The 18052-nt window shown below is 53.5% G+C and overlaps 1 protein-coding gene across 1 annotated transcript in view; it reads left to right on the forward strand.

The window, feature by feature from the left end:
- The first annotated feature begins 9076 nt into the window (after window positions 1-9076).
- The window catches only part of Trpv4 (transient receptor potential cation channel subfamily V member 4), a 36769-nt gene continuing 27793 nt past the window's right edge, over window positions 9077-18052 (forward strand). The window contains exon 1 of the mRNA XM_057764794.1: window positions 9077-9126. The gene's annotated coding sequence lies outside the window, so the exon portion shown is untranslated. The remainder of the gene's footprint in view (window positions 9127-18052) is intronic.

The raw sequence follows: 18052 nt of genomic DNA on the forward strand, positions 1-18052 counted from the left end.
AGAAGGGAGAGATTTGCCCAGGCTCATCCTTGTCATTGGGGCACTGGGTTCTGCCTGGAGCAGGGAGAGAAAGTACACACACTGAGCACAGACTGTACCGGGCCCAGCAAAGGTGCTTCAGCCACAGTTCACAGCCACCTGGGACTGTCAGGAGCCCCACTTATCAAAGGAGAAAACAACAAGTCAAGCCCCACCTGACTCTATGTGAGTCCATGGTCCCGCAACCCCCAAATAACCCCTTAGGGTATTCACCAAGTAACCCCTTACTGCTAAGAAATTCCAACAGCCCCCAAGCTTGCCCTTGATCTATTTTCTCGTTGAGTCATTCATTTGAAATGACTAGTCTCAAACTTATTCTAACGTGTGCAAGTTACCGACGACAGATCAAAGCTCCCTCCGCTCCTCAGGCCTCAGTTTCTTTATCTGAACGTCCGGGTCTTGTTATATTTAAATATAAATCTTACCGCAGTATCTACAACGCGACTGCAGCGCTTTGGAGCTGCTTAGCGAGTGTTAAAACTGCACCCCCAAGTGGAGGACGCGTGAGATGTGACCTAGTATAGAGCTCATGCGACATCATCCCCACCCCCACCCCCGCGATTCCGACTCGGCCAATGGACCCATGCCCGTAGTTCCCGCGGATCCAGGTAGGTGGCGCTGTCGGCACGCGCTGCTGCCGGGGAGCCAGGGGCGGGGCCTTCCAGCCCCTCCTCCCTGCCCCGCAGGTGGCCACGCCCACAGTGGTAGCTCAGAAAGCTTCCACTTTCTGGCTCCAGGAGTCCTAAGAAACTCCTGTCTCCTTTTCTGTTGACACTGCTGCACTATCAGCAACTGACAGTTCTGGGATCCAGTACCACGGCTCTTTCGGTCAGTCTCTCTGAGACCGTTTCCCCGCCTGTACGAGACAGGAGTATCTCTGCTTTTCAGGATTATGTAAAGTACTGTGCGAAAATGCCCACTGCAAAAACAAACAAACAAACAAACAAACAAACAAACAAACAGGGCTGGAGAGCGGGCTGCTCTTCCAGAAGACCCGGGTTCCATTTCCGGTACCCACATTGAGGGTGACAGCCGGTTGTAACTCCAGTTGCATGGGACAAATGCCCTCTTCTGATCTCTGTAGGTACTGCAATGCATGTGGTGCCCACACATACACGCAGGCAAAACACTCATACAGTAAAATAACTTCTCTTTAATTTAACAGAATTCCTGATGCACAGGAGATGGTTAACAATCACCTTTCCTAATAATCTTTTTATTTATTGTGATTCTGCCACATGGCCAGAGCTCCTGAAGGGAGAATTCATGTCAACACAATAAAGAACAGCTCAGGAGCCTGGTGTGGTGATGTATATCTGTAATCCTGGCACTGAGGAGGCAGAGGCAGACAGATCTCTGAGTTTGAGGCCAGTCTGGTCTACATTGAGAGTTCCAGGCTAGCCAGGGCTATATAGTGAGATCCTGTCTCAAACTAACGGCTTAGGACATGTCTTGTAATCTGACTGCCCTTCCTCCCTCTCCCCGGGTGTGCTGTGTGACTCTGGGCCTCTGTTTTGTCATCTTTAAATGGGAGGGACGGTTAAGATATTTCAAAATTCTGGCTCCCCAGTTCTGTTAATCTGCAATGGACCCCTAAACCCTAAAACCAGCCTCTGACGTTTCCTATCTAAGCAGTGATATCCGTCCTCTGCGGCCTGGGATGGGACCACACATGCAGGGGATCAGTGCAGCCCTTGAGCTCCGGAGAAGACTGATGAATGGCTGCTTGGAGACCTTGGCCTGAGATGATTGGAGTCTAATAGTAGATCATCCCTTGGCCTGAGATGCTTGCCTGGAAGACTGAGTCCTTCGGCTCCTGTTTACTGAGCACCTACTGTGTGCAAGACCCTGACATAGGCTCAGAGAATCCTACAACAAGACACACAGGTGCCTACTCCCAGGCACAGCGCAGGGGAGGAGTCACGAAGCTGGGGGTGGGGGTGGGGATGGCTGACAGGGTCAAGACTTAAGCTGGGGGCTGAGTGAGCTCTCCGAAGAGGTGACATTAGAGTTTAAATCTCATCAGGCTGTGGAGAAAGGTCAGGGGGTTGAAAGGAGAGGAGCATTGTGTCTTTCCTGGTCAGGCAAGTTGTTCCGCTGAGCTGTGCCCAGAAGGGAGTTGGAAAGTCTTAGGGACAGAGGCAACCCCTGTAGCCAGAGGCAGTCTAAGAAAGATGCTGCATTTAGCCAGAAGAGTTTGGTTTCCGTCCTAAGAACAGGGAGCTCTCTTACCACTCCTGAGAGGACAAGTTCACACTGTAAGGAGCTGTGGCCGGGTGCTCAAGGAGGCCCCTGTTATGGACTCCGGAAAACAGCTGTGCCCTTCCCTGTCCTAATAAAAGTCACCTGCCAGGGGGCTGGAGAGATGGCTCAGTGGTTAAGAGCATTGCCTGCTCTTTCAAAGGTCCTGAGTTCAATTTCCAGCAACCACATGGTGGCTCACAACCATCTATAATGAGGTCTGGTGCCCTCTTCTGGCCTGCAGACATACATGCAGATAGAATATTGTATACATAATAAATAAATATTTTTTTTTTAAAAAGTCACCTGCCTCACTGCCTTTGCGGCCAGACCTGGGGGAGAGGTGGGGGGTGTGTTCCAAGTCATGGTCCTGGGACCGGGACTATAGCTCAGCTGGTAGAGCACTCAGCAAAGGCAGGCAAGGCCTCAGCATAGCATAGACTGGATGTGGTGGCTGCTACAGGCCTATTACCCTAGACTCCGGAGGTAGTAACAGGAGGGTCAGAAGTTCAAGGTCACCCTCAGCTACACAGCAAATTCAAAGAAAGCCCCAAATACTTGCAACTTTGTCTCCAAAATAAAAAACTGTCATAGTCCTCACTTCAGACAGACATGTCACATCTCACAGACCTTCATCTACACCAGCAGCCACCCGGGGACCCCTGTTAAGAAGCCCTAATGTCCTCTCCTTCCCTGTGTGACCTGTGAAGTGCCCCTGGCCAGCGGTGGCTAGGCCACACCCGCAGGCTACCAGGCCAACTGCCCAGAGGACTGGCATCACACCCAACGGCTAAGCTCTTTGAGTGGCCGTGCCCATGGTTACGGTCATCTGAGGAGACGGGCTTCCACCCCACCTGGCCTCAGGTTTCTGCCCTAGGGAGAATTCCAGGAGAGTCTGATTGAAGCTGGGTCTTTGGCAGGGTGGAGTCTCAGGCTCTGGGAAGAACGCCAGCTCTTTTCAGGACCAAGGTACACAAACCAACTCATCGTCCTCGGCCTCCTTGTACTGTGCGTCTCCATGGCTTCTGGGAAGAGATGGGTCTGTGACTTCAGGGGGAGCTCATCTGAGCCTGGTCTAGGCTGTGTGGCTCTGGAAAGATGTCTTTGTCCCTCTGGGTATAGGCTCCCTCTCCTGTATCCAGAGGACAAAGGTCAACACGGTACCCAGTGCACATTTCCCAGTGCTAGTGTGTGCATGTGTGTGCATGTGTAAATATATATGCTATTTATATTGCTAAAAGGAAATATTTTTAACAGCATTTAGAGATTAAGCCAAACTTACATTTTCAGTTTAAAAATGAAGCAAAAGTATAGGAGCTGATCCCCTCAAGGATTCCCTCACTTGTGGGGCTGTATTCCATTCCCAGCTCCACTTACAGCAGGCTCGGTGTCACACCTGTGATCCTAGCACTCAGGAGGGTCAGAATTTCAAGGTCATCCTCAGCTTTGTAGTGGATTTGAGGCCAGCCTGTGTTAGAAAACCTAATAAAAAAAAATCCTTTTGTAAATGAAATTGTAAGGTGTGTTTTGATGAGGCTGCCTTGTTCCTTTAGATTCGGGAGTACTAGGGAGCACAATTATGGTCAAACTCAAGGTCACAGGCATTCTGAACCTAAGTGAGAAACCCTCAGTTGCTGCACTTAGCATCCTTGTTTGAGGTGTCGTGAGGAAAACCCATGATCTCTGCTTTCGTTTTATCGGTTGTGCTGAAGTTGATTCCGGTCACCGGGGAAAGCAGGCTACACACTGAGTCAGCCTTCTCCCCTTCTCATGACCCCTAATTTACTTTTCCTTCCTTCCTTCTTTCTTTCTTTCTTTCTTTCTTTCTTTCTTTCTTTCTTTCTTTCTTTCTTTCTTTTCCTCCTCCTTCCCTCCCTCTCTCCCACCCTCCTCCCTTCCTCTCTTTCCTTCTTCCTATGTGCCTGTCTTAATGAATCTCTATGCACAATGCATGCAGGTGTCTGCAGAGGACAGCAGAGGGCTCCAGGGCCACTGGAACCGGAGTTACAGACAGCTCTGAGCTGCCATGTTGGTGCTGGGAACTGAACCTGGGTCCTCTCTAAGAGCAGCCAGTGTTCTTACCTGCTGAGCCATCTCTCCGGCCTGATTTTTACTTTCTGTTCTGCTTCAGTTCTGGCTTTCTTTGTAATTCAGGGAACTACTCTAGGCCCCCAGGGACCTCATCACTAGCCCTTGGGTCCAGTGTAGGGCAGGACTGAGGGGTTCCAGGGAAGAGAGATGGGGGTGGAGGCACATGGGGAGAGGAAGAGAGCCCCGTTAACAATGTCTGCTGTCATAGTTTTCTGTAAAGTGGGGTCGCTAAAGCCAGTTCACAAGGTCACTGGGTAGCATGATGTTAACTACGTAAGGCCTCGTAAAACCAGGAGAGTATGTGAAACTGGTCAGGTTGAGGCAGTGCTGTCATCCTAAGAGCCATGGTGGCCAAGGACATGGCACAAGTACCATGATGGGCTATAGCACTATACCCAGGGGCACCATAGCCAATTTAGTCTGCGTGGACACACTGAGATACTTCTAGAAAAGTAAATTTGCCAGATGGCAACTTTCTCAGGCCATAGTCCACCCTGAGCACAACTGTCCACTGAGCAGCTACAGATCTCCCAGGCGCTGCCCACACGTCATGAGCACTGCTGTATTCAATCCTGATCCACAAGGCTACTGTCCATTATACAAGAGAGGGAAGGCAGGCTCGGGGAGGCATGGCCACCTCTGCCCAGGGACACACAGCTTAGAAGCATGGCAGAGCCACACCAGAGACCAGATTTTCTTTTAATCTCTCCTGATAGCCTAGGACGTAACCACATTCCACAGGCCTCAGGTCTGGTTTCTTCACTTAAAAAGATAACATTCACTGGGCAATGGTGGCACACACCTTTAATCCCAGCACTCGGGACACAGAGGCAGGTGGATCTCCGTGAGTTGGAGGCCAGCCTGGTCTACAGAGCAAGTTCCAGGACAGGCTCCAAAGCTACAAAGAAACCCTAGCTTGAAAAGCCAAAAATCAAAAACCCAAACATCTCTACATTTATTTATGAGTCCACACATATGCCATCGTGCATGTGGAGATTAGAAGACAACATCCAGGAACTGATTCCCTCCTCTAGGATGTGGAACTGTGGGATTGAGCGCAGGATGTCAGGCTTGGTGGCAAGCACCTTCACCCACTGTTGTGTGACAAAACTGTTCCTGAGGAGACAAAACAGGCATGTCTATTCACCCCAGAGAGGGAGCCCACAGCAGACCAAAGTATAGATATCACCAAAGTCCAATTTGGCGAACAATGAGTTTTATCGAGATTACTTAAAAGAGCAGAAGTAACTCAAAGACAGAGGCATCACCAAAGCCCAGCCCGGCACCGTGACAGCTCACACATGGGACACACTGGATCACATGCACAGCTTGCTGGTTTCTGCTTCTTCCAGGTCAACTTTGCAGTTCAGACTATCTGAGTCTTTGTTGAAGCTTGGCTCTACTTACTCTGGTGGGGAGGGGCCTAATGAATCTGGTCAGTTTCAGGAACTTCCTGAAGCTGTTTGAGTTGTTTACCTCCCTGCTAGGAGCTTCTCTGCAGAGTGGAATGTTTCTATCAAAACTGTTACACCACATCCTGCATGGACATCTTCCTCTTTTGAGGTTCTTCTGTATTGAGGCGGGGATTGGTGAAAACAGATACACCTGCCTGATTTATCTGTTCAGCATTTGGGTTCCTTTGAAGCTATTTGAATAACACTGCTCTGAACACTCTCCTGTTTTTGTCAGACTCAAGCTTTTGGTTCCCTCAGCTGTGTCCCTTGGGAGAGGAATTGCTGTGTCATGTGTCACTGTGTTCCTAACATTTGAGGAACTTGCTGCCTGTTTTCCACAGGAGCCGTGTGCGCAAAGCCTTACTACACTCGGGCTTCTGTGTAGACTGTGGTCCTGCCGGCTCTGCTCTGCCGAAGGGTTAGCTGCTTGGGCTCAAGTCCTCCCAGTGATGGCGTCTCCCATAAGTAGCCTCTTGGGTGCTTTTCCACTCAGTACTGCGAGAATCTTTCCCTCCAGGATGTCTCAGGCTGCTAATGAGGCAGGGCTTTCCTGTGACAATGTCTCAGGTGCCGTTGTCTTGTTCCGTAACCTGGTTCTAGTCCCACAGCTCCTGTATCTCTGTAGCCTGCCAGGTCCTGGGCCTGGCAGAGAAGAGGAACCCCATAAGCGCAGGACACAGGCCCTGTGCTTTCCAGGAGGCCCTGTAGGGGGAGTGGTCATGCCCACCAGGTAAGCCATCCTGGAGCTGTGTGGGATTCAGGACTGACACTCCCCCGCCCCCCCCCCCCCCCCACTGTGGCTCTATGGGACTCCCTGTCACTCAAGATCTCTTATGTTTGGGCTAGAGAGATGGTTCAGCGGTTAAGAGTACTGCCTGCTCTTCCAAAGGTCCTGAGTTCAATTCCCAGCAACCACATGGTGGCTCACAACCATCTGTAATGAGATCTGGTGTCCTCTTCTGACCTGCAGGCAGAGTACTGAGAATACTGTATACATAATAAATAAACAAATCTTAAAAAAAAAAAAAAAGATCTCTTATGTTTCTTCCCTCCCAGCAAAAAGTCAAGAGCCTCTTCGCTTTCTGGGTAGCGGTAGGAAGGTCACGAGTCCACCAGGGGACGCACAGTATTCAGTGGCCCCAACTTGTATTTGCTGGGTACCCGCCACTCCGCCCTCCCTGCTTGTCCCTTTGTGCTTTCAACTAACCCCGCTTCCCGAGTTTTCACTTTCCCTGCTGAAGTACACCAGATGTTTACCAAGATCACCATTTGTGTGTGTGTGTGTAAGTGAGGGCAGTAAGGGAGAGGGGGAGGTAGAGTGTGCATGTGTGTGTTTGTGTGTGTGCGTGTGTTTGTGTTTTGCTGAGGAAGAGACACAAAGACTCACACACACCAGGCAAGCCCTCTGCCCCAGCCTGTCTTGACTCGAAGAGCACAGAGCAGTGGTACTCGGAATGGGCAGCCATCACCCCATCCGCCATCACCCCGCCCACCTTCTGTATTCTCTGCTTCTGAAGCTAAAACCCCACCCAGTAAACAAGACCCAGGCTCTACTATCCCAGGCTCCATCAATCAGGCTCTTGCTAGGCAGCCCAGGTTAGCCTCTGCAGACTCTTAATCCTCCCGCTTCAGCCTTCCCAGTGTTAGTATTGCAGTCCTTGACCAACCAGCTCTTTGTGTGTGGTGTGGGGGCCAGAGGTGTGCCTCAGGTGTTCCTCAGGGTCATCCACAGTTTCCAGGATCTCTCACTGGCCCGAAGCTCACAGGTAGGCCAGGCTAGCTGGCTAGCAGGCCGCAGGGATCAGCCTGATTCTTCCTCCCAGTGCCGAGACCATGAGTGTGTGGAACCAGGGTCAGGGCTTTTTAAAATTGTGCACCCTGAGGATTGAATGTAGGCCTCACTCTTAGGCAAATGCTTTACCAACTGAGCCATCTCCCAGGCCTCTCAGCCTGAGCTTTTAAAAGCATTCACTAAGTGCCATATGTCTGTCCTGCGGACTGGACACAGGATCCCCTACCTCCTGAAACAGCCATTTTCAAAGGACCTGGAGCTCCATGTGGGGGCTCTTGCCTAATCCCTCGCAGAGCAAATAAGCCATCTATCTCTCTTTTTTTTTTTAAATTTTTTAAATATTTATTTTGTGTGTATGCCTGCAGACAAGAAGAGGGCACCAGACCCCATTACAGATGGTTGTGAGCCACCATGTGGTTGCTGGGACTTGAACTCAGGACCTTTGGAAGAGCAGGCAATGCTCTTAACCTCTGAGCCATCTCTCCAGCCCGCCATGGCTCTCTTGACTGGAAGCCTTAGTCTCTGAGTCTGTGAGATGGGTTTGGTGAGCACAGCTACTGTGCTTGGGTCCCTCCTCTGGTTCAGCCCCAACTTCAGGTGTGACAGGCCTCAGCAGCAGACTTCCTGTTAGGGAGGTAAGGGGTAGCATGCACACCCCTCCCCGCTGCCAGACAGCTTCCAGTTCACTCTGCGGGAGACCAAGGCCACCCAGAGTGCGATGTTCTTTCCCCACCCTGAGGCAGCAGCCTGTGGAGGCCCACCCTTCTCTCTGGGCCTGGTTCCCTCCTGTAAGTGGACCCAGAGCTGCTCACCTCAGGCCCAGCTAAATAGAGTTCACCTGATGATACTACCCCCACCTTAATTAGTGAGTTAATTATTAAGATTTATTTCTGAAGTTTTTTGCCATGTTGCTTCTCTTTAGGTTCCTCCTGTCCTTCTCTCACCCCGCCCCCCTCTTGCCAGTTGTTCCCCCCCCGTGTCTCCCCCCCCCCGTCTCCTCCCCGTGTCCCCGTCGCCCCCCCCCCCCCCGGTCCCCCGAGTACTGTGCTGTGCCCAGGCTGAGCAAGGACCTTCCTATGCTCGCCAGGGCAGTCCCCTCAGCTGAAGAAAAGTAACCATGATGAGAGTGACTGCTGTTTGGGGCTCTGTGACGACCTGGTGCCACCAGAGCTGTCAGAGCGGGGACGCTGAGGCACAGACAGGAAGGATCGTGGCTTGGTGGTAGAGTGTGTGAGGGTAGCAGGGAGTCCTCGACAGTGCGGGTGCCTCCCGGGCTTTTCTACCAGTCGTGATGGACGTGAGCTGCCGGCCAGGCGATGGCCTGGGCGCAGGGACCAGTGATGAATGGAAGAGCGAGGCACCGAGCCAGGTGCCTGCGCGCAGACCGGGGAGGACCCTGGGGTGGGCGGGCGCGAGTGGGCGGGACCCCGCGGGGCGGCTCGGCCGAAGCGCTGCCGGAGGAGAACGCGGCGGGATCAGGAAGCGGCCGCGCAGCGCCCTCGTCCCGAGGTGAGTGGGACGGCTCCGGGGATGGGGTCCGCGAGGTACCGGCGCCCCCGAGCCGACAGGGTCTAAGACTCGCTGTCCCCACTGCGCGCGGGAAGCGGGAGGCGCCGCCACTGTGAGTGTCACCTGTGGATTATTGGGCACCGACATGGGCCTGAGGGGTGCAGATCTAGGTCACCTAGAATCAAGTCCCCAAACCGAAGGCCAGGCAGGGCCGTCACCTGCCCGGGACCAGCCCCACCTAGGGCTCGTGGCAGGGATAGGCGCGGGCGGAGGGAGCTGTGAGCTGGCAGCTTCCCGGCCCGCTTCTTGGAGTTTCAGAAAGATGGCTCAGCCGGAGAGGCTGCAAATCTTTTACCTTAGCTTCACCCTGGAAACTCGTGGTCGTCTTCAAGGACAGAGAGAGACCTCTACACTCCCAACTTGGCTGAAAATTCAACCTCAGACCCCCTTGAGGCTGTCTTCCCGTCCAGAGGGGCCCAGCCTAGCCATCCTCTTGTACAGAAGAAAAACCCCAGGCTTGGGGTAAGGATGGAGCCAAGTGGATCCAAACCTGTCCCCAGCAGGCTCTGCACAACGGAGCTGGGGCTGTGAAGTGGGGGTGAGGGGGAAGTCTGACTCTTCTGCTGGCGGCTGGGGTAGGGGGTGGCATGAACCTTGAACTTGTAAGCGCGTGTCACGTGCGAGCTTTGCTTGGGGAGGTTAGAAACCCTGGCAGAGCTGAGTCCAGCTGCCTTGGCTGTTGGCCATGTGGGTACAGCTGCCCAAGGTGAGATGCCTGCCAGGCCCAGGCCCAGGCCCTGTTATCGCCAGTTTAGGAGCCCATCCTGGGTGGGCTCTGGGCATGCTCTGCCCTCTTCTGCGGGGCGACCTTGGCCTAGTCCCCTAGCTGCCTGAGCCTTGGTTCTTCCTCGTTAATACAGTCACTGGGAGTGCACTCCAGGGCTGTTGTGGGGACAGAGGCCCTGGAGGAGTTTGCCACTCGGCCACAGTGGTTTGATGTTGGCCATTTCCCTCTCTGTTGCCTTAAGCAGAGGCTCAAAAAGAAGCCATTTCATGCCTCCTGCTCTGCTGTGGAGAATGTGGGAACCTGAAGACGGCAGACCCCTCCTTCTTGCCTTTTTAAAATTTTTTTGGAAGTCTCTGGGAGACAGTGCTTCTCACAACTGGCAAACATCCCCCTTGCTTTACTCTAAAGGCTCACTTTGAAGCCACAAGGGATGGTCTCTTTACATGGGTTCACCAGACACAGGGGTCCTGTGAGCCATGGGTACCAAGCTTCCAGAATGCCCTGGGGACAGGGTCGTTGGTGGGGCCCAGGAGAGAGGACAATCCCTTCTTTCCTGGCCATTTTCTGTATTTCCACAGAAACCTAGATACTTTTTCAGGGCTCGCAGGACCCCTGTGTCTGGTGAACCCATGTAAAGAGACCATCCCTTGTGGTTGTAGCTGGAGGGGTGTGAACAGGGCTTGCCTGCCGCACCCCCCTTCCTCATGTAGTGGTGGCTTCCAGGTGGGCACCCTGGTGCACCTGGGAGGGCTCAGAGGATGCACACTGGCGGTGGGTGTTGTTAAATGCAGAAGGAAAGGCTCGAGAGAGGAGAGCAGACCAGAAGGCATGAGGATGCCTTTGACCAGGTGGTGCCTGGGCCACACCTAAAAGAATAAATGCAGAACCCGAGGGGAGGGCGTTTGGAGGGATTGGTGCTAGCTAAGACATGTCTCATGTGCTACCCACTGCAGGTGTCGGTGTGTGGATTAGAGAGACTTCCGTTTGTCCAGGTTGTGTGAGCCAGGCCGAGCCGACTTAGAAACCCCGAAAGTTGGGGTGAGGGTACTGCTCATTTGGTATAGAAAAATCCCTTTAGCTGCAGAGTGGAAATGATTGCAGGGCTGGCTTGGGAAGTCTGTGGGTACGCAGACTGGGGAACTCTGGTAGTCTTCAGAAACCCAGGACCTCGCTGAGCTGAACCCTGGCCCTGAGCAGATGCTGTCAAGAGGACCTTAGTGTTTTGGATTCCAGAGTGGGGTCCACGAGACTGGACATCCTTACCTCTCACGGGCCCTGGCCCTGCTCTCTGCCTCGAGTTCTCCTTGTTTGACTTTGGGAAGACAGTCTAGTCTATCTCCAGCAGGACCTGGGAGATGGTTCCTGTCTCTGACAAGATCTAGAGTCCGAGAGAACATTTGTTTCACGCCACAGGTTCTCTAGAATGTTCCACATCGCTGATTCGGAGCACCTGTTAAAGATTAATTCTGCTCCCTGCAGATACTCATGGTCCTGGTCCTTGTAGCTGCTGCTGTGAACTCTGGGTGCAGGGTCAGTCTGCCTTGGTCTGCAGGGTGAAGTCATTTCCCTTAGAGTCACTCAGCTCACAAGGGACCTAAGTCTCAATTGTCCTTAATCCCTGAGACGGCCAATCCCCATTTGTTGGGACCTTCTCCGGGGATGACCTGGGACTCGAGGAAGAGGAGGCTGGATTGCTTCTCAACCCCTAACCCTGCTGCTTTCTGCTGGGGGTTTGAGAAAGTTGCCAGGTGTTTCCAAGCCTCTGTTTTCTTACCTGTGAAAGGGGCTCGCTCTCAGGTTCACTCTGCCAGGCCAGCCGAAGACCCACAGGCGGCTCCTGAAACCCTGGGCGCCTTCCTCACCCAGTGTCTTCTAGCCTGTCTAGGGCATGTTTCCTGGCATCCTGGGAGCCCTCGATACCAGGCAGCAGGCCAACCTAGACTTGTGTTGAATGACTGATGGAGCCTTCCAGCCACGCAGCAGTGCTAGGCTGTGGCTAAGGGCCAGGAACCCTCAACTTTCTTGCTCTCCTAGCTTAATGTTTAGAAGCCAGGTTTGAGCTCCAGCTCCTCCAGCCTCAGTTTCCCTATCTGCACATCGGAACAAGCACTCCCATGTAGGACATCAGAACACGTGCCTTGTTGAGTCTCTGTGGACGTACTCCAGCTCAGTCACCATCTGTCACCTGGCCACTTCTTACAGTCTCATTCCCCCTGGAGACACACCTTACATCCGAGGACACTGAGTCTCAGGAAGGGAGAAAGCTGTCTCTGCAGAGACAGCTGGCTCCTGGCAGTGCTGGAAGCCAGCATCTGGCAACTCTGTTCCCTTGGGTCCTGGAACAGCCAGTGATTGGCTCAGCTTGCTGTCCCCTCTTGAGTCTGACCAGTTCCCAAGCCCTGCTGTCAGCTCACACAGCTCTGCTGTGTGACTCCAGGAAGTGGTGTCACCTCTCTGTTCCCAGAGCTGCCACCCAGGAATTGCTGTAGAGTTCGCCAGCACGAGAGACACTTATGTGACTCTGGCTGCCACCCCTGTTCTAGCCCAGCTTCCCTGCCTTGGATGCCCTTGGGTCCCGCGAGCTGGACGTTAGGCCACTTGCTCTTGTAAGTTGGCCATGCAGGAAGGCCAGGCCCTGCCTTTCTCTGTGACTCTTACTTCCGTCCCACCCTCAAGCCCATTCCTGACCATGGCTTCCCCTTTCTGTCCCGGGCCCTGGCCACTCCTAGCTGTGTGAGCCCAGGGACGTCACCCCACCTCTCTGCTTATGTTCCCACACCACCAGGTCGGGCACACAGGAAATCTCCTCAGATCTGCTCCAGATGAGGTCAGGGGTTGGAATGGCCCCAGGAGGTGGAGTGGGGAGTGGGCAGCCAGGCAGTGGGAATTGGTGTTTTACTTGGGTAGTGAGTAAGGCTGCCTCCCCCACCCACTGTCCTGCCTGCCCTGTACAAAGGGCTCCTCAGTCCCCTAGGCAACTGTTTTTCCTGAGGGTGGAGTGGCCTGGGGCCCACCCGGTTGACCAAGGAGATGACTGCCTATGGGCAGGTCTGTGTGTGTATGCGTGCATGCGTGCGTGCGTGCATGCGTGAGAGAGAGAGGGAGGGAGGGAGGGAGGGAGGGAGGGAGGGAGGGAGGGAGGGAGGGAGGGAGGGAGGGAGGGAGGGACCCATGGCCCTTGGGACACTGGTAGGTAAGTAGCGGTAATGATCATGGAACTGACTCTTCTAGGTGGGGAGCCCATTGGCCTGGCTCCGTCCTGTGTCACCTTGACACAGAGTAGGGTTCGAGAATGCTTATGAACTGGGAACAGGAGGAAGGGAAGGACAGACATGTCAGCACCCTGAGGGCCATCGGAACCCCATTTGAATATAAACTCTGACCCTGAGAGCCAGGGGACACGGGGGAGTGTTCTGTCTTAACTGAACCTCAGTTCCCTTCTCTACAAAGTGACTCAGGATAAGTATCACACTGTGGGGATGCTGGATCTCATAGTCAGACAGCCCTGTATACAGTAGGTGCTCAATAAAATACCTGTTTGTGGGTGAGAAAGCAGAAGTTGGGTAAGTCGTCACTTGGGTAGAGGCTCTGCTGTGGAGATCAGTTGTCCTGAAGGAGGATGGCTAATGTCTCTGACTCCATCACTGTGGCACCCTAGGGATGCCACAGCAGGTGCAGAGGTGGTGCCGGCTAGCTGGGGTCACACAGTTACTTCACTCCAGAGCCAAGCTGCAGACTCCAAGGCTGTCAGTTCTTCACTACCCATGATGCCAGCTGCCAGGGCATCACTGGGGGGACAGGCTGGCCCTTGGAAGGAGAGCCTCCTGACCTCACACACTGTGAGCTCGGCTGTATATGTCTGGGTATCTCCAGGACTCTGTGTGACACAGGAATAGGGTAGTGGTACCTAGCTTGAGGAGTTAGGATGTAGATCAGAATTTGTGTAAAGCATTGGTGAAAGACATTTAATGCTGGCACTGTGGGTGGGGTTTCCAGTGAGCCTCCACCGTGATTCCAAGTAGAATCTCTGGAGACGGCCCAGGCAGGGACTTGATTGGATTTGTGCCTCGGGGTCCCTTCCTACTGAGCCCCATTGCCACAGGGCTGCTTTTCTGTCTGTTCAGGACTTTGTAAGGAATTGGGGGAGCTCAGTCTCCCAGCTGAGAGTTGGGTGCTCTCTCTCCTGACTTCCTTCCAGAGGTCATGATAGTGTGCAGTAGGCCCTGAGAAAACCCTTTCCGAAGGTGAGATCACTAACCCAAAGGAGCCCTGGCATCGGAGCCAAGAAGTCTGGAGTCCAATGCCCACCCAGCCACCATGTCTCTGGGCTCCCTTCCTGCTGTGAGTTGAAGGGAGGTTAGGCACAAGGACACAGATAACCATTACTGATCACTACTTTGTGTCAGAACTGAAATGATAGCACTTAATCCTCGCAGCAACCCTTATGATGGGAGTGGCTACCTTTGCAGTGCTGGGGTTAAAACCCGGGGCCTGGCACATGCCAGTCAAGTGCCCTGGACCACGGGTACATCCCCAGCTCTTGGTTCTTTGAGATAGGGTCTTCTTCACCCCGCTCAGGTTGGCCTTAGACTAAGGATCCTCCTGCCTCACCCCCAGGTGCTGGGATTACGAGTGAATGCCACCACACCCCACTGTATAATTGAAAGCAGGCACGTAATGCACCAAATAATTACGGAACAATGATAGGTGCAATTGCCGCCAGGAGGCAGTGCGGTTTACCCCCCATTTTACAGGTAAGAAAACCAGGGCTCGGACAGGAGGAGTGCCCTTGCCAGGAGACAGGATAGACAGGGCAACATTCTGAGGCTATAAAACCCTCTCCAGGGCTGTTTGTGGCTGGCACTACCCCCAGGACAGGAGCTGGCTGGGGAGAAGGAAGCCTAGCTTTTGAAATCCCCGCTTTTCCAGAGCTGGAACCTGGCGTTGGTGGACCATGGAGAACACAGAGCCTTCCCATCTCTGTGCGCCAGGCTCTGTGGTGCAGATGTTTTATACGTGTCCGGTCCTCCACGGTGCAGAGAGGGACCTGAGGCTGGGGGAGGGCAGGGACTATCAGAGTCACTGAGCTTGGATGGGTCCCTTAGGTGTGATAGGTCTAATCACATAGCACCCACTGGGCCTTTAAAAATGTTCAGCTCAGTGGGTTTCTAGTGTTGCCAGCTGAATGAACGTCACCACTAGCTCCGGAGTGTGCCATCACCCTACAAGGAAATGGAGTCCCACGGGATGTGGCCTTAGTGTCCGAACCATATCTTTCCACCAATCCACATGGCTTCTTCTAGTCAGGCCAGCCCTCCAGAGCTGGGTCTCCTGGAGATGCCCCCACCTCAAAGAGTTCCTAGGGCAATGTCTGTGGCACAAGCCAGCCCTCCAAGGCTTTTGAAAGCCTGAGCGGCTGCTGTAGCCACTGCGGCCTTGCCCTCCGTGGGGCCATGAGTCACCCAGCCTTGCCCCTCTTGGATGGTGTGAGCGTCGAGGGGGACACCCTCCAGGTGGAGGGACCCCGCAGGACACTGGAGCTCTGTCTGCTTTGGACAGACAGCCACTGTGCAGCAACCAGGAAGTGGGCTGGGCTGAGACAGACTAGGTAAATACAGGCAGGGAGGGCCCTTCATGGCGTGATGTGCCCCGCTGACGCCTGCCAGGGGCTTGGGAAGCTGTGGGCAGCCACAGCCTGGCAGGCAGCGAGTCTCACGCTGCCAAGGGACGGAGCTCCTGTTTGTTGCTCCTAGTGGCAGCTGCTCTGCAGAGGCTACTGGAGCCCACCAGCCGGCGGGACCCGTCCACTCATCCTCCATATTTATGCTCTCCTGCCTCCGTTCCCCGCCCGTCCATCTGTGTCCTCATTATAGCAGTGGCAGGAGGGTGACCCTGAGGGCTCACATGCCAGCCTGGCCGCCTCCAGCATACACTGGCTGTGCTTAACTCACTGTGTGTCACCCAATTCTTGCGACAGTGCCCCGGTCGGCACCATTCACCCACAACCCAGGATGACCCAGGTACTATCCCAGGGTCACTTAGTCACATAGCCCCCCACCTACATGCTTCTTCCCCAGCCCTTTCACCTGAGTCCCCTTATCCTTGTAAAATAGCTTGTTAAAGGCCCAGGCCTGGCTGGGGAAAGTGGCTTAGTGAATAGAGTGCTTGCCTGGCCTGACCACGGAAAGCCCTGGCTCTAATCCCTAACTCTGCATACACTGGACATGGGAGTGCAAGCCTGTAACTCAGGAGGTGGAGAGACAGGAGGATCAGAAGTTGAAGGCCGTTCTTGGATACTCAGCAACACCAGGGCCAGTTTGAGATGCATGAGACCCTGTCTCAAAAAAAAAAAAAAAAAATCCAGTTCCCGTGCCTGTGCTTTGCCCTGCTTCCCCATCCTGGAGCCAGGAAGCAGTGATGCCACTTCTGGGCCATAGCTTCCTAATCTAGAAGACGGGGTCAGTGAGCTGGTGTTTTGTCTAGTGTACACTAACCTTAGAGTCCCATCCCTCCAGCCCCTTCCGCCCAGGACTGAACCCCATAGCTGGCACTCATGGTCATGTGTAGTTGTTCGTTTTGTTTGTTTTTACTCCTGGTCAGCCACCCAGCTCCCAAATAATCACACATGGAGACTTTTTCCTACTTATGAATGCCTGGCCCTAGCTTGCCTTGTTTCTAGCCAGCTTTTCTTAGTTTAAATTATCCCATCTAGGTCAGGCCGTGGTGGCACACACCTTTAATTGCAGCACTCGGAGGTGGAGGGAGACAGATCTCTGTCAGTTCGAGGCCAGCCTGGTCTACACAGCTAGTTTCAAGATGACCAGGACTACCCAAAGAAACCCTGTCTCAAAAAACAAAATAAAACAAAAATTATCCCATCTACCTTTTGCCTCTGTATAGCTTTTCTTTCCTTCTTATTCGTGTCTGGCTGGTCCCTTCTTTTCTCACTCTTCAATATCTCTCTCTCTCTCTCTCTCTCTCTCTCTCTCTCTCTAAGATTTACTGATTTTTATGTATACAGTGTTCTGCCTTCATGTACACCTGCAGGCCAGAAGAGGGCACCAGATCTCATTACAGATGGTTGTGAGCCACCATGTAGTTGCTGGGAATTGAACTCAGGACCTCTGGAAGAGCAGTCAGTGCTCTTAACCACTGAGCCATCTCTCCAGCCCTCTTTTACTTATTTTTAAAACTCTCCTTCTCCCCCTCTCTCGCTATGTGGTGGGGGCGCACGCCTTTAATCCCAGCACTTGGGAGGCAGAGGCAGGCGACACTCTGTGAGTTTGAGGCCAGCCTGGTCTATAAAGCGAGTTCCAGGACAGCCAGGGCTACACAGAGAAACCCTGTCTCGGAAAACCAAACAACAACAAAAACCCCTTTTATTTATTTTAGTGTGTATGGCTGTTCCACCACATGTGTGCCCGGTGCCCATGGAGGCCAGACAGGGCAGCTAATCCCCTGGGACTGAAATTACAGTCGTGAGTTGCTATGGGGTGCTGGGAATTGAACCTGGATCCCCTAGAAGAGCAGCTGTCCCTGCAGTCCCCTCCCCACCACCTCACGCTTTTGAGACAGGGTCTCACTAAGCAGAACTAGAACGCACTGTGTGGACCAGACTGGCCTGGAACTCACAAAGATCCTGAGTGCTGGGATTAAAGGCGTGCGTTACCACCCTGCGTTCTTTCAAGAGGAGACTTGGGAGGCTGGAGGTGGCTCAGGGTGAGCACCGCCTTGATGTTCAAGGCCCTGGGCTCCTGCCCTAGCACTGGAGGGAGAAGAAATAAATAGGAAATGTTGAGCTGAGAGTGAGCAGGAGCCATGGCAGACAAATGGCTGAGACAAAGGCCAACCAGCCTTTGCGCCCACACTGGGGACTCCTGTCCTTCATCCGTTTTGTCTTCCCCAGAACAGTACATGCAGGTGGCAGCTAACAGTTGTCCATTTGGAATGTGTTTATCCAAAAGGAAGGACGTAAGAGAAAGCAGCCCCCTGCCGCCATCCCCAGGAGCAGAGATGCCCAGCACGCCCAAACCTGCCCCCGGATTTAAGCTGCTTTCCCGGCTCACATAATCAGGTTGGCATCTGGTAGACTCGTGCCAAGGTTTCCACGAGGCTAAGCAAAGCCCTGGGATGATGAAG

The sequence above is a fragment of the Chionomys nivalis genome, chromosome 3, assembly GCF_950005125.1.
Source record: "Chionomys nivalis chromosome 3, mChiNiv1.1, whole genome shotgun sequence".
Lineage (NCBI taxonomy): Eukaryota > Metazoa > Chordata > Mammalia > Rodentia > Cricetidae > Chionomys > Chionomys nivalis.